This window comes from Camellia sinensis, chromosome 8 (assembly GCF_055761805.1).
Source record: "Camellia sinensis isolate YWXY chromosome 8, ASM5576180v1, whole genome shotgun sequence".
NCBI lineage: Eukaryota > Viridiplantae > Streptophyta > Magnoliopsida > Ericales > Theaceae > Camellia > Camellia sinensis.
Window position 1 is genome coordinate 24,288,381 of NC_138968.1, and position 25,076 is coordinate 24,313,456.

Sequence of the window (25,076 nt, forward strand, 5' to 3'; positions counted from 1 at the left end):
TGCACCAGTTTCATCTCTTGGAGGATCATCATACTATGTTACCTTTATCGACGACTCAATGAGAAAGGTATGGGTTTATTTTCTAAAACATAAATCTAAAGTTTATACTACTTTTAAGAAGTGGAAAGCATTGGTGGAGACTGAAACAGATCTGAAAATTAAGTGCTTGAGATAAGATAATGGAGGGGACTATGAAGACACTGAGTTCAAGAAATATTATGCAAAAAGTGAAATTAGAATGGAGAAGACTATTTGAAAGACACCTCAACATAATGGCGTTGCAGAACGCATGAATAGAACTCTGAATGAATGTGCTAGAAGTATGAGAATACATGCCGGATTACCAAAGATGTTTTGGGTAAATGCAATTAACATTGCAGCATATCTAATTAACTGTGGTCCATTTGTTCCATTGGATGGAGAGTTACCACAAGAAGCTTGGAGCAGTAAAGAGGTAAATCTTTCTTTTTTGAAGGTATTTGGCTGTGTTTCATATGTGCATATTGATTCTACTGATAGAAGTAAACTTGATCTGAAATCTATTAAACATACTTTTATTGGGTATGGCATTGATCAATTTAGTTATCGGTTTTGGGATGATAAAAATCGAAAAATAATTAGAAGTAGAGATGTCATATTTAATGAGAAAGTAATGTATAAAGATAGGGATAAGTCTGCATCTGAATCTGAATCTGAATCTAAATCTGAATCTGTTACTTGTCATGAGCATGATAAGTTAGAGGAGATTAGTGAGAGTGATTTGAATAGTAGAATTCAGAATAATCTTGAAAATCTTATTCCACAAACTGAGCCATATAGTCCTACTCGTAAGTTGAGATAATCAGAAAGAGAGTCTAAACTTACACAGCGTTGGTCTCCATCTTTACATTATTCGTTGTTTTCTTATGGGGGTGAACCCAAAAGTTATGATGAGGCTTTGCAAGTAGATGATTTAATTAAGTGGGAGTCAGCTATGCAGGATGAAATGGATTCACTCATGGCAAACAAGACAGGGGAGTTGACTGAATTACTAGTGGGTAAGAAAGCTTTGCACGACAAGTGGGTTTACAGGGTTAAACAGGAACATGATGGGAGTAAACACTTTAAGGCCAGATTGGTTGCAAAGGGATTTCAGCAAAAGAAAAGGGTTGACTGCACTGAAATTTTCTCTCCAGTTGTGAAGTTAACCACTATTAGATTGGTGCTGGGAATTATGGCTGCTGAAAATTTGCATTTTGAGCAGATGGATGTGGAGACGGCTTTTCTCTATGGTGATTTGGAGGAGGAAATTTACATGAAGCAACCACAAGGTTTCTTGGCACGTGGCAAAGAGGAGTTTGTATGCAAATTTTGAAAAAGCTTGTATGGTTTGAAACAGGCCTCAAGGCAGTGGTACAAAAAGTGTTGTGAAGTTGACCACTATTAGATTGGTGTTGGGAATTATGGTTGCTGAAGATTTGCATTTTGAGCAGATGAATGTGAAGACGGCTTTTCTCCATGGTGATTTGGAGAAGGAAATTTACATAAAGCAACCACAAGTTTTCTTGGTATGTGGCAAAGAGGAGTTTGCATGCAAACTTCGAAAAAAGCTTGTATGGTTTGAAATAGGCCCCAAGGCAGTGGTACAAGAAGTTTGATTGGTTTATGTGTAGCAGCGGTTTTACAAGCTGTCAAGCAGATCACTGCTGCTATTTCAAGAGGTTTGACAAAAGTTATATTATTTTGCTTTTATATGTTAATGATATGCTTATCGCAGGATCTAGCATTGAAGAGATAAAAAGATTGAAGAAACTTTTGTCCAACCAAATTGAGATGAAGGCTCTTGGAGTTGCAAACAAAATCCTTGGTATGAGGATTCACAGTGACAAGGCAAATGGTACTTTGAAGTTGTCACGGGCTGAGTAAGTCAAGAAAGTTCTCGAGAGGTTTAGTATGGATGGTGCAAAACCAGTGAGCACTCCATTGGCTAGTCACTTCAGACTTACCAAAGAACAATCTCTGAAGACCGAAGATGAGCAGGCTTACATGGAACATGCTCCATATGCTTCAGCTAGCGGTAGCATAAGTAATCCAGGCAAGCAGCATTGGAAGGCAGTAAAGTGGATCCTTAGATACTTGAGTGGTACTATAGACATGGCACTTTGTTTCAGACAATCCGGCATCGGGTTACATGGTTATGTTGATGCAAACTTGGCTGGTGATATGGATAACAGAAAGAGTACTACTGGTTATGTTTATACATTAGGTGGTACAGCAGTGAGTTGGATTTCACAGTTACAGAAGATTGTGGCCCTTTCTACAATAGAGGCTAAGTATGTTGCTATTACTGAAGCTGTGAAGGAGATGGCCTGGTTACAGAATTTCCTAGCAGAGTTGTGTAAGACGTAAGAGACGAGTATTTTGCATAGTGACAGTCAGAGTGCTATTCATCTTGCAAAGAATCCGACTTTTCATTCTAGGACGAAACACATTCAGCTACGATACCATTTCATTCATTCACTTGTAGATGATGAAGTCTTGTTTCTTGAGAAGATCCAAGGCAGTAAGAATCCAGCAGATATGTTGACCAAGACAGTCGCCATTGACAAACTGAAGTTGTGTGCAAGTTCAGTTGGCCTTTAAGATTGATGAAGGAAGATCGAGTTATTGCGGCGTTCCTCTATGTGATGAAGATGATGAAGAGCTTGTGTTATCAGGTTCCAAGTGGGAGATTGTTGGGTCAGTGGAACTTGATAAGTACTGTTCACTCAACCTTACTATTCACTCAAACACTGAGTCCAATAGGGGGGCCTCCCACAAGGGGGAAGAGGGTCCAGAGGGGGTTTACCTCCCTGACATAAATTTTTTGGGTACTTTCATAATTCTCATGTTGCTTCCGTGTAATCCTAATTCTATACTTATAAACAGATAAGGGGGTGCCTCTTTTAGGTTAAGAAAGAGTTATATTTTTCTAATCATAGTGAAAACCGCAGCAGTTGTGGACGCAGCCATATTCTGGGGTGAACCATGCAAATCCTTGTGTTCTTGTGTGTGTGATTTGTTTGATTCATTTTTTCTTCCTTGTTTGTTATTTCGTGTCTCGACGATCTTGGTCAGAAAGGGTCAATTCCTAACAAAAACTTAAAGAGTCAAAAAGTCTAAAAACCTATGAGGCTAAACGTCCCAAATAGTAAACGAAACATGGACTTTGTGACTACAACACTAAAATTATAAGACCAAAAGCTTCCAAGATTTCTAAAAGAGTCTAATTATATAGAGTACACCATTTTTTTTTTTTTACCCATACATTCTATCTGAAAGGTCTTCAGGATCTGCTGTTGAGAGTTGATTGTAAAAATCGTCCCCATTATCTGGTTCATTCTTCCATTGGTTATCTTATTCTTCCAGTATTGGTGACTCATGGGAGACGTTATACTGATAGTTGGGATACCGACTTTCATCGACAAATGTTTCTCTACTAAAGGGAAAGCCTGGAATAGCCAAGTTACAGTATATCTTATGATTTTTATATTCGCAGATGAGACGACTATAGTTTCCATTATACACTAATAGAGGATTATTAGCAAATTTCCTCCATTTATTAAGCTGATCTCTGAGTGAAAATTTTCTGCATGGTCAAGGTCTTTGATTGAGAAGCCCTGGGTATCCTGGAAATGTTGAAGTTCCTTGGCAGAAATGCACCTTATTCCTTTCCATTCTGGTAACTTGCTGTCAATTAATACTTCTACAAATGGATGATGCTCTTCCATTACACAAAGTACTGAATGAGCAAGTTTATTCCCAAAATTATCTGTCTGTTATGGATCTAAAAAAGTTATTCTAGAAACAAAGTCGTAATCTAACAATTGTGCGGTTGTTAGATGGCGAGTTTTGCCTCTAATATCTACCTCCAGTGGCTCAAAAGTTGCTAGATATATCTTGCAAAGACAGATGCTGAAATCCAGATTACACTGACATCTTCCAAAATATTCTGGTCTTTCTCTACATCATCCTTCTTGTAAACATGGTTGTTCTTCATCACCATAGAGATAGGTCCATTGATATGCCATACCGGGGCACTGAACTCCTACTGTGGAAAGGCCCTAAAAAAATTGTTATATAGTGATTAGCTCACTATTTTTTCTATCTTCGGCTAGGGTGTATATATAAGGTTTGAGGTCTTCTATTTCTTGGCTTTTCTTACCAAAAGATTGAATGATATAATGCCTGAAAAAATACATTCTAGCACTCAGTTGTTCAAATTCCTCACTGGTGAGTTGTCTGATTTCTAGATTTGGAAAAGAAGTGGGTGCTTTATCTGAAGTTAGTTTTTTAAGTTGGATGGTTAGGTTTCAAATGGTTACTCTTAATTGTTTTTCCTCATCTCGGAGCTGGTTTAGTTCTTCACTGACCTCTTTGCCTTTATCCATAATTTTCTTGAAATTTTTGGTAAGGCTTTCGCAATGTCTGCACAATTGAAGAGAATTTTGATAATCTGGCTGAGGGTTAGTACTACTGCTTCCTATTATCTAACTAATTGGAACTCCACTTGTAGCAAGAATAGTTGATTACATCTTGCTCAATGTGTCTAGATAATCTTTAACTGTTTGGCTAATAAAATAACTGTTCATATTTGCTTGCGGGCATATATATTGGCTGACTCAAAATCATAAAATCCTTTGAACTGTGGTGAGGGAAAGTTTTTAACTAAAGGTTTAACTTCTATCCAGTCATGGTAAATACCGGGCTTGGTTCCTATACCTACTACATAGAAAGAAAAGCTTTTAGACAAAGGTTTATTTTGGATTTTTGGAAATCATATACTGAGAGAATTTAAAGGTGACAAACGTTTAGCTGGGTGGTTATGGTTATTCCAAAGGTTATCTAAAAGACACTATTGAACTGGGTCTAGCTAGATTACTGTTAATGGTTTGAACTTGGTTCTACCTTCATAAATGGGAAGAACAAATACCCCAAAGTTCATTGTTTTGTTGTTCTCCATTATTTATACAAAAATTAAACTGGTTATTTTCTTTTTCTAAATAAAATTTCCTACTTAGCCAATCTGTTAACTTATTATCACTCTCTTTAATATGTTCAAATTCCACTTTATATCCTTGTCCTACTATACAATCTAAAATTTTGCCCATCTGTAGACAGCCCATTTTTTACCGTCCTCAAGAATTGGACGTCACTGCTTGAACACTCGGTGATCATCCATGTTTGTGTTTATCTTGAGTTCCTGGAGGTCTCGGATACGCGCCTTCCCTCAGGATCTCTCGACTCGACTGTTTTGTGTCTGGTTTTGCACCAAACACTTGTCCTTTGTCTTGGAGGGGCAGGGAATGGCTTGTGGGCCATCCCACACTCCACCGGCCATGGCTTGAGGCCACCGGCTGTGTTTTGTTGCCACCGGCCAAATTCTTGGCTAGCCGGCACTATAGATGGCCGGCCAGCTATCTTTTTTTGGTCAATTGCATTTTTGGCCGGCCGACTACTGTGCATTTGCTCTTACAAATATTTTCATGCAGCTGGCATGCACTTGGCTCCCCTCCATACACGTGTATGGAGGGATTTCCCTCTTAGCTAGCTTGTCTTGTAAGCTTACAAGATTGAAGCTCTATAAGAGGAGGCCTCCTCTACCTTGTTTAGGGGTTAGACAAATTTAAACAGCATTTTCAGAGGGTTTTGAGTTTTAGGGTTAGGGTTCATATATCCTCCATCTCTATATCTCTCTCTCTCTTGTGTTTTGTCTGTGTTTTGCACACAAACACCCACCATCACACCTTTTCTTGGAGCTGAGGCCCTTGAGGGTTGTTTTTGGAGTTGTGTAGCTGGTTTGAGCTTGAAGAACCAGCTGGTTCACCATTGGTGAAGAGGGTCTACAAGGGTAAAAAACTTGTCCCTTTATTCCCCATTTTTGCATTGCATTTTTGCCTACCTTGCATCTATTTTTGAGCTTTGTGTATAGCATATAAAAGTTTTTATTTTTAGTGCTCTAAATAGTTGGTTAAGGTTGCCTTAAGCTTTGGGGTCGTTTGACCCCTCTTAAGGCTTGTTTGGCCTTTGTTTTGTGCCATTTTGGTTGATCTCTGGGACCATTGTGTTTGGGCCTCCTCACCACTGAAATCTTGAGGGATTTCAGAGGTGAGGATGGTGCCTTGAGGTCCTAAGAAGGACAGGGCCACACCCTCTTCTTGTTGTCCTTGAAAAGGGTCATTTTAGCCTCTTGAGAGAGCACATTGTTTAGGTTCATGTTGGCTATGCCTTAGCTGATTTTCATGCTTATTATGTCATAATATGCCTCTTTTTTTAGTTGGTTTGGACACACCTTGCTTGTTTAGCATACATGTCTTGTAATGCCATATTGTAGCCTTAACATGCATCTAGGTTTTAACCCTTGTTCAAGCATGCTTTTGGCCTAGCTTTGTGAAGCTTTTATACTTGTTTTAGCATGCTTAAGTTCTGTTTTTGATTGCTTTGGTCAACCATGACATGCTTGGTATAGCCACCTTGCATTTTGGCGTGTTAGCCTTGGGTGTGTGAGTGTGGAGCATGCTTTACTTGCTTTGATTTAGTGAGTTGGAACCATTTTCCATGTCATTTCAGTCCACTTGGCATGCTTGTATGCTTGCATTTCATGGCCCCTTTGATGCTCCAAGAGGTTGTGTCCTATGCTCCATGTTTGGTCAGTGTGTATGCTTCCATGTGTAAGTCATTTAGATGCCATCTAAGTGGTCTTTTGGCTTTGTTTTAGCATGCTAAAACTCTGGTTTTGGTCGTTTAATTCATGCCATGTGTGGTTGCATTAAGTGTAGTTCAATCCTCCCTTGGGCTTGCCTTGAATCTTGGACCATTGTTGCATGCCATGCTTACCTTGTTTGCTTGTTTTGGCACCATCATTAACATGATTTTCAGAGCTTACATTGCATGCCATATGCCCATGTTGTTCCTCTTTTAAGTGTGCTTAAAATTTGTCTCTATGTGCCTAAGTGTTGGACCTTACATGCATGCCTATTTGTATGTGTTTTGGCTTCCATTCTTGAGCATGTTAGCCATTGTTTTGGGCCTAGTTGAGAGCTGCCTAATTCAGTTTAAGTCCATCTTTTGCATGCTATTCAAATGTTGTTGCATTGATCCACGTTTGTATGTTTTGGTTGCATGTGTTGCGTGCTTGAAATCACTTGCATTTGGCATGCATTCCCTTGGTCAAGTTGCTAGCATGTTTGCATGTCTTGCACACTTGCATGATTAGATCACATCTCGCATGCTTCATTAGCTTGCATAGTTGTGGCATGCTTGTTTGCCTTGTTCGCTTAGGTTGCGTACCTAGTGTACATTGCATGTTTTCATGCTCCCCTCCATACCATATAGCATACTAGTTTGCATGCCTAGGTTGCATTCCATCTAGCATGCATGCCTTGTCCCTTGATCTAGTGATAGGGATTGGGCCTTTGTTTGTGTGTGTGCATTGCATTTGAAATCAAAATGCATACTTGGTCTCTTGGGCCATCATGCATGGAAATGCGTGATTAGTGGCCCGAGAACCGAGGCCCATCCTCCTTTGAGTCATAAATATGATAAGGAGTGTGGTTGGTGCATACATTGCTTGAAACGCATTGACATGCCTTGCCTGCCCTCTGCTGCTGTCAAACAGGTTTCTGCAGGAAGTTTTGGCTGGCCGGCCATATATACTGCCGACCGACCAAATATATTTGGCCGAGAGATCAATGGATGGTCGATGACCACTTCAAAATGGCCGGTGATGATCCCACTCAGCCGGTGGTGTTCCACAACACTCAGAGAAGCAACCTTGGGAGTTGTGCAATTTTCAGAAATGCAGAACAGTCAAAGCAAAGGCAACTTGTGCATGGCAGTGACTTTCCGAGCGGAGCCGAGCGCGCATTGCATTGGGCCCCCTTCCCGAGGCTGTTTACTGCTTTCATTAGATTAGTCAATTTGTTAATTAATTAATTGGTCTGTAATATTTAATTAGCTTGTAGGTTAATTAACTTGTATTATTCTTTCGGTCCCTCCGAGCGAGGGCAAATCTGTAATAAGTGTGGGTGCGTGTGTGCATGTCTTCCAACCCCCACTTCTTTCTCCCTTTTACTTACCTGTTTTTGATGGTTAGTATTAGGACATGTTTACTTTAGCATACCTTATGCTATGCATGCGTGCATCATTCATCAGTATTGCATGCACCAGGCTCAGCGCATCATACTAACTGCATAAGTATTTCAAATCTAACTTGAATACATGCTACTTCTGCATTTTCACATGTCATTTATAGACTAGCCGAGCCTACTCTAGTGACATTCCGTATGCGTTGCATTAGGCATTTAAACATGGACTTGGATCATGTATGATTGCTAACATGTTCTTGTTTTGGCACGGAGTACTAGGTGAGCTCTTTATGCTTTAGCATCTCACATGAGTGTGAACATTAACATGATAGCATGATTACCATGAGGCTAGATGCTTATTTGATGAGCTGCTTGAATGCCTGTGGGTGAAGGTTGGATTGTTTGAGTTGGGATAACTCGTTGAAATCTGTATTTTAGCCTACTTGTGAGTAGCAAATTCCAAAGCATTTTCCAAACAAACGGATATGCAATGTTTTGTTCCAATTTAGGCGATTTGGTCTATACTTGTTTATTGTGCGTATAACATAGTAAATCTAGGCTAATGACCGGAATAAGAACACATAACGTTTTCAAAAACGGATATCACGGTTAGTAGAGTTCGGTCTTCGGATCGGGCGAGAGGGGGTGCTCATAGCTGACCTTCCCCAATCGTACCCAAGTTCCCGAGCCGAGGCAACTTTGGTGATGACGGACACGTGGCCTTTGGCACCGAGTCAGGGTTTCCTAAATTCCCCCATAAAAAATATTTAGGTGGCGACTCTGTATCTGGCAAAGCAGTCCATGTTTGGCACTTCTTTTCAAAAATCTGTTTCTCAAAACGATTTGCCGGATTTGGACTCTTTGGTTCAGATTAAGAACCGTGACAATTTGAGAGTCCTAAACTGTAGTGAACCCAAAACGAACAGAACGGGACTCGTCCTCCCGGGGCGTTCGGGGACGTCTACAGTTTCTGGCGACTCTGTTGGGGATTTAGAGAGCTTGACTCGAACTCATGATATCCTGTTTTGATTTCATTTATGTGTCTCTTTGCATTGCATGTGCATTGGTGCGCCTAGGACACCGTGTTTTCCATCTGCCATTCCTGAACGGTTTGCCGGAGGCTTGACTTTGTCAAAGCATGCCATAAGGCTGACCAGTTGTGGGCTCTGACAGAATGGGAACACAAACCCCGGTTTTACCGGGGCACCCTTTTCGACCATTCGGCCTAGTGCATATCGAAATCCATAGTGACTATTCCAAACTAGGACAGGTTGCTTACCCGATGTTAGGTTGTTTGAAAACTACTGCATGCATAGTGAAACCCTAGCTCCTGACAAAAATAGGACAGGGAAACCCTACCCCTCCATAGGGGTGTTTTGGCTCTCTTTACTTGTTATGTGCTTTTAGAGTGCATCTGTGCAGGGAGTACACATATCAGTTTGCAAGTTTGAGTATCAGGCCTGAGGGCACCAGTATCAGTTTATGAGAATCAGGCCTGAGGGCACCAGTATCAGTTTATGAGAATCAGTTATATCTGTGGATATCCGATTCAGTATTTTGGGGGCAGTGATTTTGGGCAACAATGGTCAGCAGTAGAGTACAGTTGATCGGCTACATCTGTGTTTGATCCATTTAGGCTGAAACGCTGCTTGTTTTTCTTTTCAGTTCAGAGAGTTGATACAGAATAGCTAGTATTCCCCCTTGCTGAGGCAAGACAGATATCTGATCCGTCAGTCACCGTTCAGTACAGCGGACTTATCATGACGCAGAATTCAGAGGAGATTGTGGTTATGACAGCCGCATTGGATCAAGGAATCACTCTGCAAAGCGAGACCAATGTCGATGTACCGCATCTACCCAGGTCGCCTGTCGCGCACCCGATCTGGACTCCCTAGTTGTATCAGGCTCGTGAGCCCACCACATTCGAATTGATGGGAATGATAGGTGACCTCCAAAGATTCGTGGCGGATCTTGCTTACGGAATGTCAGCTTCGCCACCAGCCGCACCGTATGCCGGGAATTTTGTACCACAGGAGCCCCCACTGTTGGGACGGATTGTGATCGAACTTAGCCAACCCGAGGTGGCCTCCAACTATAACAATGTCGTATCAACATTAACCCAAACCCTCGATCAGGATGAGGCCAGAGGCAAGAACAAAATGAAGGCAGATGCCGATCCCATTGAACAACTGCTATGGGCAGTCGAGGCTTTGAAAGCCGAAGGGATGAGTAAACAATAGGTATTCGCAGTCGTAGTTAAGGCTGTGGATGATGTTTTCCCCACTCCAACCGAAGGCAGTACAAGCCAGCTAGAAAATCGAGATAGGCCACGTCATGCCAGAACAGTTCCTTCCACTCCCAACCCTGCACCTGGGAAAGATCAGAAAGCCAAGGCGGCACCTGCCGACCCTTTCGCTAGTGCGTCTAGCAAGAATACTCAACCTTCAAAGTACCTGCCCCGAGGGCATAGGGTCTTTCACGCTCTCTATATGCCGCTGTCAAAGGCACTTCAGATCCTTGCCGAAAGGGGGCATCTTAAACCCTTGGAGCCTCGGCCTCTCCCAAAGAATCTCCCTACTACACATGATGCTGCCTTGTACTGTGCGTACCACCAGCAAACCAGTCATCCTACCGACAATTGTTTTCACCTCCGTCATGAGGTGCAAGACTTGATCGACAACGAAGTTATCCTCCCGCCCTCCTCAGCCAAGTCTGTTACTACCCAGTTATTGGATTTTGAGGATACTGATACTGCGAGTATGTAATCAGGAAGTGAACCACCTACGGGCGGCGCTCGGCGTATTTTGGATGTGGCATCTGGCACGCATTTTTGGAGCATCTGCGAATGCTAGTTTTGTAAATTCTGGTTTGGGTGTCGAGTCAGTCTTTTGTTTTGTTTTGAGTCTGTCTCATTATCTTGAATCAGTCCTTTTGCTTATGGGTCTGTCTTGTTGTAGCGAGTCAGTCCCCTTTGTATAGAATGTCGGGTGATTCCGGAGCTGTTGCCTCGAACACCGTTTTGTTTTGTAATTACCCTTTTGCTTTCTTTTGAGTCTGTCTCTATTGTGGAGCCAGTTGCAACCAGGGAATCTGAATGAAACAGCTGCGGCTATCATGTTTCCATGCTTACTACTATTCTGAATTAGTTGTACCAGGGGACTTAAATGGAACAGCAGTACATTCCACCTGTTCTCTTGTGCCCTGAAAATCATTGCATTGACCTAAGCTTTCAAAACTTTTTGAACACTGCGGTGAAAACAAAGAGGAAGAAATTTCTCGGGTTTTGCAAACTTTGATCAAATTGAGAAAGAGAGGCGCGCTAAGCCCTTAATGATTGAAATCATGCTTGTCAGCGTGACTACTGAGAAGGACCCTGGCTTGATCCAGACTGGTTCCACACTATCTTCAGCGAGAGCAATTTATCGCTTCTTTAAAAACTTTCAAAAATAAAATGTTTTGCGCGGTCCTGCGAAGACCTGTGTGGGATCACTCTTGAGATTGTGCAGCCTAGGATCGCTCTCAGCCTCGAGACTCGACCCCTCATTTTCAAACCTTGGACTTAAATTCAGAATGGTCAATGGTCAACCATCAAAAGAGGCATGTGTGGCCATATTTAAAGCAGCCCTCGAACTAGGGGTAAGAAAAGTCAGATCAAGGAGATCAGATGTCACCAAAAGAGGCTTGCAAAGCTAGATCAGAAGTATCCCTGGAACTAGGGGCAAAAATGCCAGATGTGCTCGAAGAGCCGAAGATGGATCGTCCTACAAATCAATGAAGACTGGCAAGAATGCTAAACCCTAGAAAAGAAGAAAGAAGAAAGTATTGCTAAAGAACAACTGAGTTCCTATCCACAACACTAGGGGCAAATCCAGCCCCTATGGGATGGACTCCTGTATTGTCAGGGAACAGCAGTCACTCTCCTGGATTCAGACAGATTCGAGATCTCAGAACCATTTGACATGGACAAAGCTACACTTTTACCCTTGAGAGGCTCGCTGGGCCGAAAACCCAAAAGGGCGACCCAGGCAAAAGTTAGAGCGAAAAAAAAAAAAGAACAAAAGAAAAGAACAAAAGAGAAAAATGCAAAAAAATGAAGAAAATGCAAAAAAAAAATGAAAAAAAAAAAGAAGAAAAAGATTAAAAAAAAAAGAAAAAAAAAGAGAAGAAAAGAAATGAAAAAGAATTGAAGAACATAGCTCGTAAGGTTAAAAACCCGCAAAGGGCGGCCTTGGCAAAAGTTAGAGCACAAAAGGAGAGGTTAAATACCCGAGTGTACCTTAACCGGAACTACGTAAGGCTTGATTCCCATGTTTGGGATACGTAGGCAACTTCAGCCTGAAGTCCAGCCCCCAACGCTTTCATAGTGCCTCAGTCCATGTAATGGTTTTGATTATTCTTGCCCTCCCCGAATCCGATAGTTCGGTTATGACAACCGGATACGTAGGCAACTTCATCCCGAAGTCCAGCCCCCAACACCTTCAAAGTGACTGTGTCCATATATTGGTTTTGACCATCTTCGTCTTCTCTGTATCCGAGAAAGTTCGGTTGGGATCATCACTAGTGAGGACTGTCTACAATATGTTGCGGCATCATCCAAACAAGGGGCAACTTCCCTTTGCCATGAGTCGCCGTTCAAACCAGGGGCAACTTTCCGTTGCCATGCAGCGTCCTTCAAACAAGGGCCAATTTTCCATTGCCTCCGATCCGAGGTTGTGCATATCGAGAGTGAGTTCCGCGCTCGTTGGGCGACGGCCGTTTGCCAAAAAATAGTTTTTGAGAATTTTTACTGAGGATGACTAGTTTTCTCGAAAATTATTTTATTTTTCAAAACTGGACCATTTTCTAGGACCCAAAAAAGGAAAATTTTCAGTGCTCATAGCCTGACTTGCATGATTTTAAATCAGAAAATTGAACAAGTATGTTAATCTAACTCTCATATTGGTCAAAATTGTTTAGTAGAAAACCAAAACAAAAATGGTCATAATGATGAACTAAGGGCACGATTGAGTCAGGCTTCCTGTTTTTCCCCCATCGCCAACATACTTGCCAAGAAGGGCACAACTCAAGCTGTTATTAAAGGGCTGAAAGCTCTCTCAACCTTCGAGCAACGAGGTATCGAACCAAGTGCGAAACACGAATCTGAAGGGATCAAGGTACTCTGTTCCCTTACCTGGGGCATCGACCAAGCACCACCGGAAGAAACAGCCGTGAGCTAACCATGTCGGGCGTGAACCCACAACTTCCTATTCATCCATTAAACATCCTGGGGAGGGATAAAAATGAGAGAATAAAGAATAGAGAGGTGTAAGTTGAGAGAAAGAGTGAGCAAAAAGGGTTTTGAGAGAAAAACCGAGCTTGAGTGCCAGAGGGATGTGAGAATCACAAATGAGAAAAGGGTGGGAAACAATACCCAGAGAAACTGGCTCCTCGTGATCTGAGGTCCCCCGTCTCCGTTAACGCGTCTGTACGTCGTGTCTTTTGTTTTGTTTACCTCAACCTTTGTTTTGAGTCTTTTCCGAGTGTGTCTCGTTATGTTTAGGTTGTTTACCCTTTTGTCTCCGCTGTTGAGTCGTTCTCGCTATGCCCAGTTGTAGGCTCACTACCCCGGTTTTTTTAAAAATAAAAAAAAAAACCTTCTTCAATTTCAAAAATTAATCGTTTTGTGCTCAAAATGCTGTGTCATTCTTCACATTTGTGCAAAAACATGATTTGGTTCTTTTATACAACTGCAGGGTCCACCCCCGATAAGTGTGAACAGGAAAACCTGGGCCTCTTTGAAGCTTCCGGGCTTCAGATCGCATCTGAGTGTGCTTCAACTTCAGTAGATTCAACCTTCATGGTCCGTCTTGTCAGATTTGGGCTGTTTGTTCAGGATCCGCTGTGTGCAAAATGAGCCAAGCGTTGTGTTATGAGCTGTATGCAGATTAATCCCCAGTAGAGTATGAGCTGAGTGTTTAGAATGTGCAGTGGTTGGTATGGATTGTTTTGCTGTTGGCTGGTTCGTTATCTGATTATTACAATGCAAGTGTTCAATTTTCAGACAACAGATCAATTTCATTTACATTGAGGTGCAACATGATGCAATGCGATGCAATATATGAAATGTACAAATGCAACACTTTTTCAGACAAAAAGTTTGTTTCATTTCATCATCTTTTTCAAGTACATGGTTTTGGAAATAAAAATTTGCCTGCGGCAGTACAAGGTACTCTAGCTACCAGCGAAAGGTACAAAAGAAAAAGAAAAAGAAAAAGAAAAACAGCAAAAATCTGGATCAATGACAATGGATCTCAGGCTTGGGAGTCTGTCCTAGTCCTCTTCCTGGACGAAGGTCCAGGAGCATTATCAGCGCTGTCATCTGAGCCCGAGTCCGAGCAGTCTCCGGTCTCCTCCAACGACGACTCTACCTCCGCCTCCGACTCCTCGTCATCGTCATCAGGGACTAGAGCCCGCGAGCTACTCCCGACGTGAGTGCGCCCCACCTTGGTGCGGGGGAATACTTTGCCCTCTCCATCTCCTCCGGCAGGAACAGAAGGCCTGGCTGGAACACCTCCCACAGTGGAAATCTGGAAAGGAGGCTGAAAAGTATAAGAGGCAAACGCATCAGTATGTCGTGAGCAGTTTATCAGTGTAGAATGCAGTGCATAAGTACAGTGTGCGAATGCTGTGAGCAGTTTATCAATACAGAATGCAGTGCATGAGTACAGTGTGCGAATGTTGTGAGCAGTTTATCAGTGCAGAATGCAGTGTATGAGTACAGTGTGCAAATGCCGTGAGCAGTTTATCAGTGCAGAATGCAGTGTATAAGTACAGTGTATGAATGCCATGAGCAGCTTATCAAGTGTTGTGTTGTGCACCAGATTATGTGAAGCAGCTTATATGTATGGTTTGAGACCGTGATCAGAAGAACATACCGGAATGTTATAGAGGGCCAGGAGGTCGAAAGTCCACTGTAACATCCCCATCATGGAGGCATTCAGCTCCAAGGACTGCTGGGTATACTCGGAAGAAGCCTGCAAAAGTATCAAATGCATCAGTATTCTGCGGAATATCAAATAAACTGAAATGAAATGCCAATACAAGATGCATAAAATGTAGTAATACATACCGAAGGCAAGTCATGGAAACCGACCAACTCGTGGTCAGCCGGAGGAAGAGCAAAGGGGATCTGGTAGGTCGCCCCACCCTGCTCTCGGCATGTCATCATCATGGGTAGCGCTGGCCAGCTAACCCCCCGACCCCTCCGAGCTCCGCTCCTGCCACGGATACGAGCTGTCCTCGACGTCCCTGCCCTTGCTCCCGCTCCAACTACCAGCGCCGCAGGCCTCTCCCTCTCAGCTCGACGGCCACCGCTCAGAGGTCGCATAATGTACGTCCGAACATACTCTGAGTAGTCGCCCTCGCCCCTAAAGCCCTCCGCGTCCCAACCGATCGTGTAATCGGCCATCTCCTCGGCAGTGCATCTCTCGGTGTCCCTCATGTGGGTAGAAGGCGGACCCGGAACTATCTGCTCTGGCAAGCCCAGGGTCTGGCGTAGGAAACGCTCACCCAGGTACCAAGCCCGACAGACTGGGCCCTCCAGCAAAATCCTGAAACGTGCAACTGCACCAGCAAATCGATCTCGAATCGTCGCAGGCAATGAAGCCCAAGGCTGCCAAGTGATCTGTAAATGACATGCAGTTTGTTATCTACTGATATTGAAAATACAGTGTAAAGCGAAGCTTAAATAAAACTCTAAAAGTTGAACATACCTCTGCGGGGGTAATAGTGTCAAAGTAACGGCGGAAAAAGATGAACTTCTCCCGGGGCCTCCGTAAGCACCTCACGTCAAAGCGGCGCGAAAATGGAACGACGAGAGGGGTCTCCACATCTGGCACGGGGGCGAGTCTCGGAAAGTAGGCGCAGACCCACAACTGCAGAGCAAATACCAACAGGATTATCAGATAAAGCAGAATACAGAATAAAGCAGAAATTGCAAGACCGTGTATTGTGCAGTGTATTGAGCAGAGTGTACAGTGTGTGCAGTGTACAGTCAGTGTAAAATAGAGTATATGTGTGCCGTGTGTGCAGTATACAATCAGTGTGAAGCAGACCACAGTGTGTGCAGTGTACAGAGTACAGAAAATGTAAAGCAGAAATGAAAAGCAGAGGAGAAAACATACCTCCCAAGCTCGCCAGTAGCCCCCGAGCAGCTGTCCGCTGCAACGGGTGGCTGAGCTCTTGTACCCGTACAGAGTGGCCAAGGCAGCGCCACCCAGTCATAGCGCAAGATCCAGGTGACATCCACGAGAGCGCTAAGCAAGCAGAGGGGCACAGTGTTCGCCCGGCCGGCGAAAATAGTCATCCCCAATAGGAACATAAGAAAGCCGCGCGCGTATCGCTCCACCGCCTCCTGAGTCATCGGAGCCTCCTCGACTAAGGCTGGCTGGACTCTAAACTGGACCTCGAACCATGAATATCGAACGAAGCCGGGACGTGCGAGAGGCGGCACCTCACCGAGCAGGTAGATCTGAGCAGCCTCCAACTCGTCCATGTCGGTGTCGAAGGGGATCGGATCACCCCCTACCCCGATGCCGGTGAGCATCGAGAAATCATAGGGAGTCATCGTCATGTCTCCCGTAGCAGAAAAGTGGAAAGAGTCGGTGGTGTCCCACCACCTCTCCACTAAAGCAGCAAGGAGAGGCCTGCTCGCAGTAAGGCACGAGAGTCCCCTGCAGAATGTGCCAAATCCGGCCTGGTCAACAATGCGACGGACTGCGTCCGGTAACTCCATGTACCAATCCCTGGCGGCAACATTCCCATACCCGCGGACAGTATGGGAATCTCCCTATTCAAAATCAAATAGTTGCGAAGAATATAAAATGTACAATTTTGAAGAGTATTCAGAATTGGTGGCAATATAGCGTGTGTGCACGTTTTCAGGTTCAAACAAACATCGGGTGCCGGTATTCTCGCAGTAAACTACAACATGTGATGTGCCAGTGTGTTTGAGTGGTTCAGTACAGATATAGCGTGTGTGCACGTGTTCAGATTCAAATAGGTACCGAGTGCCGGTATGCTCGCAATGAACTACAACATGTGATGTACCAGTGTGTTTGAGTGGTTCAGGGCAAATGTAGTGTGTGTGCACGTGTTCAGATTCAAACGGATAGCGAGTGCAAGTGTATTCACAGTCAACTACAACATATAGTGTATCGGTTTATCCGGGCTAAGCAATTAAAGAGCAGAATCAACTATGGCAGTTAAGTGTTCTACATTGCGAAAAATGAAACGGGGGAGAATATACCTCGGAAGTGCCGTATGAAAAGTGCATCTCGGGCTCACGCAAAAGAAGCTCTGGTGGCACACCTCTCGCAAAATCCCGGAACTGGCGAAGTCCGTTGGGAGGAAGCACGTGAATCGCCGGCCGGTAGGTCGCCGGGTCGAACGGGCGGACGCTCAAAGGGAGGTGCTCGGCCTCTGGATCCATCTCATGCTCTGGGGGAGTCCCGCCCTGTGGAATTTCATCCGCCATGTCAAAAGTGGTGTGAAAATGGCCGGAAGAGAGAAAATCGGCCTAGAATGCGAAGGGTCAACAAAAAGTCAACCCCGAGAGGGCGAAAAATGGCCGAAAAACCAGGAAATGGAAGAGGCACAGAAATCGAGAGAAACTTGGGGAAAACAAACCCCAAGAGGTGGAAATAGCAAAGGAGACACCGGAATGAAGAAATGTTCGGTTCAAAATGTTTGAAACGCAAAGATATTCGCGAATCAAACGACAAAACGGGCGCGAAAACCAAGGAAAACGGAGAATGGAGGCTCGAGAAATACTCTAGAGAGAGAGGGAGAAATTTCGGCTAAGAGGAAATGAGAAAAATAGGGTTTGAAGCCCTATTTTAAAAGACCCGAGGCAAAAAGATCGAACTGTCCCGACTCAGCAACATTTGTCCGGTCGGCTACATCTTTGTCCGGCCGGCCAAATATTTGGCCGGTGAGATGTTTTGATGGCCGGTGGATGGCTGGTAACCTCCCGTGATGGCCGGTGAGCCTCCTATAACCTTGTTTGGGTCAAATGTATAGTTTGGGGCATTTATTGCTCAAGATAGTGCAAGAAATGGCATTTTCGAAGCTCAACTGGCCTCCGTTTTGACCTCGGACCATGTCTTCTGTGCGTGGCACTCGAATATGTGCAAGGTGTATCCTTTTGTATCCTTTTGTCTCTTTTAAGATTCGAAAGTTGCCCCACATACGTTGTTTTGCAAACACGTGTTGAGTTATACGTCATTATGCTTGCATTGTTATGCATTCACGACGGTCTGGCGAGACCTTAAATACGCATGGTCTGGCGAGACCTTAAATAGGCTCGGTCTAGGAGACCTTAAATCCTCTGAAGGTGCAAGTCCTTCGGTGTTTGTTGTGCCCGAACGACTTTTGGCAAGTTCACATGCATTATCATGCATTTCAAGCGATCCGCATCGTCGCGCATTCGAATTCATAAGCATTTCAAGCGACGTGCGTGGTCGCACATTCAAGATCATATGCATTGTCATGCATATCACAAGACGTGCGTTGTCACGCGTTTACATCAGCATGCATCAACATGCATCAACATGCATTTCAAACAAAACCAAAAAACAAAAAAACAACAACATGCATATGTCATGCATTTCATTGTAATATATTGCATATGTCATGCATCCCACTATATCCATTCCATTGCATATTGTATATATTGCATTATAGCTTGCATGCATTCATTGCATCACTTCCATCTAGGGTTTGCGTCTTTCCTTGTTGAGCTTGGTCTGGTATGTGCCCATACTTTTCACGTCTATACACTCATAGTTCTGTATGACCGTTCTATGTTAGACGTGATTTGTTTGTGTCCATGCCTTTCCTAGGCAAGATACGGTTTGGCCGTAGGCCTTAATCCACTATATTCATTCCATTGCATATTGTAGATGTTGCATTGTAGCTTGCATGCATTCATTACATCACCTCCATCTAGGGTTTGCACCTTTCCTTGTTGAGCTTGGTCTGGTATGTGCCCATACTTTTCACGTCTATACACTCATAGTTCTGTATGACCGTTCTATGTTAAACGTGATTTGTTTGTGTCCATGCCTTTCCTAGGCAAGATACGGTTTGGCCGTAGGCCTTAATCCACTATATCCATTCCATTGCATATTGTATATATTGCATTGTAGCTTGCATGCATTCATTGCATCACTTCCATCTAGGGTTTGCGCCTTTCCTTGTTGAGCTTGGTCTGGTATGTGCCCATACTTTTCACATCTATACACTCATAGTTCTGTATGACCGTTCTATGTTAGACGTGGTTTGTTTGTGTCCATGCCTTTCCTAGGTAAGATTTTGTTTTGGCCCGCGCGCCATATCCATCATACATATTACATTGTAGTGTAATTTTTGCATCCTCCATTAGGATCATGTTCTTTTGTTAGCGGATCATTCCCCACTTATGTCATTCCACCCAATTACTTGTTCTTGTGTCCGTCTACATCACTCATAGTTTTGTGTGACCTTTGCTATGGTAGGCGGACTTGTTACCTCCATCAATCTATTTGACATTTGTGTGGTTTTGAACCGCTCATGATTGGATCATGATTTAATTGCATTGCATATCATTTGCATTGTTTCAATTGCATTTCATTTTCATTTGCATTGTTTATACATAGTTTTGTATATATTGCCTATCATTTTGCATTCATTTTGCGTGTTATGAATGTTGCTAACGATATCGTACCTGTTAAGTTGCTTTCTTTGCAGGCACGATACTGTATGTACAGTTCATTTGAGGCTGGTGCAACCAGACGAACCAGACAGGTATTGTATCCTCCAAGTGAGACGTATCTAGAATTGCATAATTCTCTTACATCATTTCTGCATTGTAGTGTAGTTTGGTGTATGCTAGCTTAAAACTGTCGCATGTTATGCTTCGTTACAGCTTTCTTTGCATGATCATAAGTTATGTTCGGCCTTGTGCATTGTCTTGCATTTTGCCCTTGCCTTCGGGTGCATATCTTTATTGTCTTGCATGTTTCTCTAAGTCTTCAGCCTTGTCAAAAATGGGTCGTCTCTGGGCTTTGACATTCCCTCCCGTCATTGTTATGACTTTCGAGTTCTGTCAAAGAGGGGCAACTGTAGACACCCCATTTTTTACCTTCCTCAAGACTTGGACGTCATCGCTTGAACATTCGGTGATCATCCATGTTTGTGTTCGTCTTGAGTTCCCGGAGGTCTCGGATACGCGCCTTGCCTCAAGATCTCTTGACTCGACTGTTTTGTGTTTGGTTTTGCACCAAATACTTGTGCTTTGTCTTGGAGGGGCAGGGAATGGCTTGTGGGCCATCCCCACACTCCACCGACCATGGCTAAAGGCCACCGGCTGTGTTTTGTTGCCACCGGCCAAATTCTTGGCCGGCCGGCACTATAGATGGCCGACCGGCTATCTTTTTTTGGTCAATTGCATTTTTGGCGGCCGACTACTGTGCATCTTCTTTTGCAGATATTTTCATGCAGCTGGCATGCATTTGGCTCCCCTCCATACACGTGTATGGAGGGATTTCCCTCTTAGCTAGCTTGTCTTGTAAGCTTACAAGATTGAAGCTATATAAGAGGAGGCCTCCTCTCCCTTGTTTAGGGGTTAGACAAATTTAGACAACATTTTCAGAGGGTTTTGAGTTTTAGGGTTAGAGTTCATATATCCTCCATCTCTATATCTCTCTCTCTTGTGTTTTGTCTGTGTTTTGTCTTAGTTTTGCACACAAACACCCACCATCACACCTTTTCTTGGAGCTGAGGCCCTTGAGGGTTGTTTTTGGAGTTGTGTAGCTGGTTTGAGCTTGAAGAACCAGCTGGTTCACCATTGGTGAAGAGGGTCTACAAGGGTAAGAAACTTGTCCCTTTATTCCCCATTTTTGCATTGCATTTTTGCCTACCTTGCATCTGTTTTTGAGCTTTGTGTATAACATATAAAAGTTCTGATTTTTAGTGCTCTAAATAGTTGGTTAGGTTGCCTTAAGCTTTGGGGTCGTTTGACCCCTCTTAAGGCTTGTTTGGCCTTTGTTTTGTGTCATTTTGGTTGATCTCCGGGACCATTTTGTTTGGGCCTCCTCACCACTGAAATCTTGAGGGATTTCAGAGGTGAGGATGGTGCCTTGAGGTCCTAAGAAGGAGAGGGCCACCCCCTCTCCTTGTTGTCCTTGAAAAGGGTCATTTTAGCCTCTTGAGAGAGCATATTGTTTAGGTTCATGTTGGCCATACCTTAGCTGATTTTCATGCTTATTATGTCATAATATGCCTCTGTTTTTAGTTGGTTTGGACACACCTTGCTTGTTTAGCATACATGTCTTGTAATGCCATATTGTAGCCTTAACATGCATCTAGGTTTTAACCCTTGTTCAAGCATGCTTTTGGCCTAGCTTTCTGAAGCTTTTGTACTTGTTTTAGCATGCTTAAGTTTTGTTTTTGATTGCTTTGGTCGACCATGACATGCTTGGTATAGCCACCTTGCATTTTGGCTTGTTAGCCTTGGGTGTGTGAGTGTGGAGCATGCTTTACTTGCTTTGATTTAGTGAGTTGGAACTATTTTTCATGTCATTTCAGTCCACTTAGCATGCTTGTATGCTTGCATTTCATGGCCCCTTTGATGCTCCAAGAGGTTGTGTCCTATGCTCCATGTTTGGTCATTGTGTATGCTTCCATGTGTAAGTCATTTAGATGCCATCTAAGTGGTCTTTTATAGCGATCCCGGTTGTCCCTTTACTGTTCTGTTGTATTCCGGACTCAGTTCCGTGGAGTTGAGTGTTGTATCTATCTTGTTGTCGTCCTTTAATTCCGCTTGATTGAGTTTTAGGATGTTTTGGGCAGGGTTGTTACAGGTTGGTTAGGCCTTGGTTTCAATTCCTTGTTGTCCAGTTTTTAGGCAGTCCGCTTGAGCGGGTCTTCTTGCGCTCGAGCGGGGATTACACACCCTCAGTATTTCGTGTCCCTGCAAAATTTCTGCAGGTGTGATTTTTACGCTCGAGCGGGTTTCTTTACGCTCGAGCGGGTTTGTTGGCGCTCGAGCGGGTAGTACCTTTTTGGTGTAAGTTCTGAGAGGGGGAAATCTACGCTCGAGCGGACTGGTTTTCGCGCTCGAGCAGATGTGCTTTATTCTTGTGTCTTGGCGCTCGAGCGGGCCTTCTTGCGCTCGAGCGTGTCCAGATTTTTGTTCTTGACGCTCGAGCGTTGTGTTCTCCGCTCGAGCGGGAACGTCGTATATCAGTTGGCTGTGGGGCAGTTTTAAATCACATTTTCTCATTCTTTCTTTCTCTTACTTTTCCGAAAAAGCCATTCGAGAGCTTCTCTCTCTAGAACCTTGTCTTCTCTCTAGGTATTAATCTAGTAAGAGTTGTCTCTTCACCTTTGGCCTTTATAAAAAAGTTGTTAATCGTCGAGGGCTATCTTTTGATCTGAGAAACTCGTGGTTTGGAGCAACTTCGTTTTCGTCGTCTTCTTCGTTGAGTGTCATCTTTTGAGGTAGGGATTCCTACTCACTACTATGGGTTTTGACCTAGATATTTGGGTATTTGTATAAATGGTTGATTTTGGGAAGTTAGGGTTTGAAAATATTGAAAGGGAGTTTTGTTATTTTGATTCAAAAACATGTATTTTGGGTTTCAAAATAATGATATTATTGTTGGTTATTGATATATAGGCCATTGGGTCGATATTGGGAAATGGGGTAGAAAACCCTAATTTGTTGTATAAATTAATTGGTATAATTAATTTGGGAAAATTGTTGACTTATGGAATTGGGTTAGAAATAATGAAATTGGCTCATTATGTTGTGAAATGGTAGAGTTGGATTTATAAATTGTTCACATTTGGAAACATTGATATTTTATCTGTTGGAGCTTTTATTATCTGTTTAGAAATAATTGCTTGGGCTACCGATGGAGGGTAGTTTTGATTGTTGTAGACAATGCATGATGATTAGGCAAACTAAAACTAATCAATTGGATATGTCATAGAGTATGACGGTTGATAGAATACATTAACGTTATGTATTGATTGATTGTGTATATTACCTATGTGTATATACATTGTGTGTGTGGGAGGAGATATGGGATGTACTCCACGGTTTAGGGGAAGATAGGGGATGGACCTCTAAACCGGATGTTGTTTGGGAGGAGACAGGGGATGGACTCCACTGATACAGCTCATATGCTTGTCAGATAATGTGTTGATATAGCTCATATGCGTATCTTTGGAAGTGTTGATACAGCTCATATGCTTGTCATTGGAAGTGTTGATATAGCTAATATGCATATCTGTTGAAATGTGGATACAGCTTGTATGCTTATCTTGTCAGATGTTGATACAACTAGTATGTTTATCTATTGTAAAAATGGGAAATGTTTAATATGAGTCTTTGTCTCATATAAGTGGTTGGCCAGGTTCTGAGCCGTTGATGTAAATTGTGTAATTGATAAGAAATGGAAAGTGAAATGGAATGGAAATGGGTTATGAATCGGTTTATGGAAATTGAACATTTATCAATTGCTAATGTCTTAGTCATTGCTCATACTGTGTTTAGCATATCTCTACTGGGCTGTGGCTCACCCTTTATGGGACATCATTTTCAGGTACAGGTAGCATGCCACCTCCAAGGACATAGCTTGGGAGGCTAGAGGCAGGCGGATTGTTTTGTTCATTTTCTTTTGGTGTATTACATGTAAAATTCAAGCCAAGGGCTTTATGTGTATTGAGTTAGTACTCCTTTTTGTAACCAAGTGTTAACTTGGAAAGCTGTAAGCTCGTAGGGCATTTGCTTTTGTTGTTAACATGCAATACAGTTGTAAGAATTACTCTGATGAATAGAAATGGTTGGTTTTCTTTTATATCAAAGCATGTCTAAAATGATGGGTTTTATGTATTATTTTGAGGGCGTTACAACTTGGTATTAGAGCGTACCGGGTTCAAATACTTTGGATACGTGGGAAGTGATTAGGATCACAATGGGTTTGTCTCGCTTGATAGAGACTTAGATGTAGTGTCATATGTTATGTGCTTAATTGATGACATGCTTATGTGACTATGTGGGTATGGAATTTAGTTTCTAGGATGTTGATTGGATCCTTGGGTTTCTGTGAGTCTTGTTGGAAAGGCACTTGATCAATGTTGTTTCTAACCGGAACTCTAGTAATGCCTTGGGACTATCATTATCCGGAAATAAAATTCGTAAGTGCTTATGTGTTTATGTGCTTACGTGGAATGAATTACAGTTGTCCATGCATTAGGACGCGGGTGTTATAGCTTCAACACATTTGTGAATGTGCTAATAGTCTTGGTTACCTTTATTAGGATGTCAGGACGAGGGCGTGGCAGGCGTGGTAGGCAGGAGATGCCTTTACCGAATGACGTTCCGGAAATGCAGGAGGGAGTTGGCCAGGCCAACGTGGCCGAGTCAGCGGGTCAGCAGGCTATGGGCACCTTGACCCGAGAGATAGCGGGAGCTTTGGGTATTCTGAGAGCTAAGAATCAGGTTGTTGAGGCAGGTTGTTGAGGCAGGGCCTTCCTTCTTGAAAAGGGAATTCTTTCGGTCCAATCCGGACGAGTTTGTTGGGGATCCGAAGGAGCCACTTAAGGCTGACGAGTGGTTGGAACAAATGGAGAAGACGTTCGAGATGCTTGGCATCGAGGACGGGGCTTTAAAGGTGACCTTGGCATCCTTCCAACTGAAGGGAGATGCGGGTCAATGGTGGAAGTACGAGAAGGGCAGTGTTGGTGGTGCATGGAAGGCGTTTGTGAATGCTTTTCAAGAGAAGTTTTTATCTTCAGCTGCTAGAGAGAAGCTGAGGGAGCAGTTTTGCCAGCTTAAACAGCAGGGCTTGTCCGTGGCCGAGTTTGAGGCTACTTTTACTAGTTTTTCCAGGTTTGCACCTAAACTGGTGGCGTCTGAGGAACGCCGTTGTTTTGAGTTTGAGT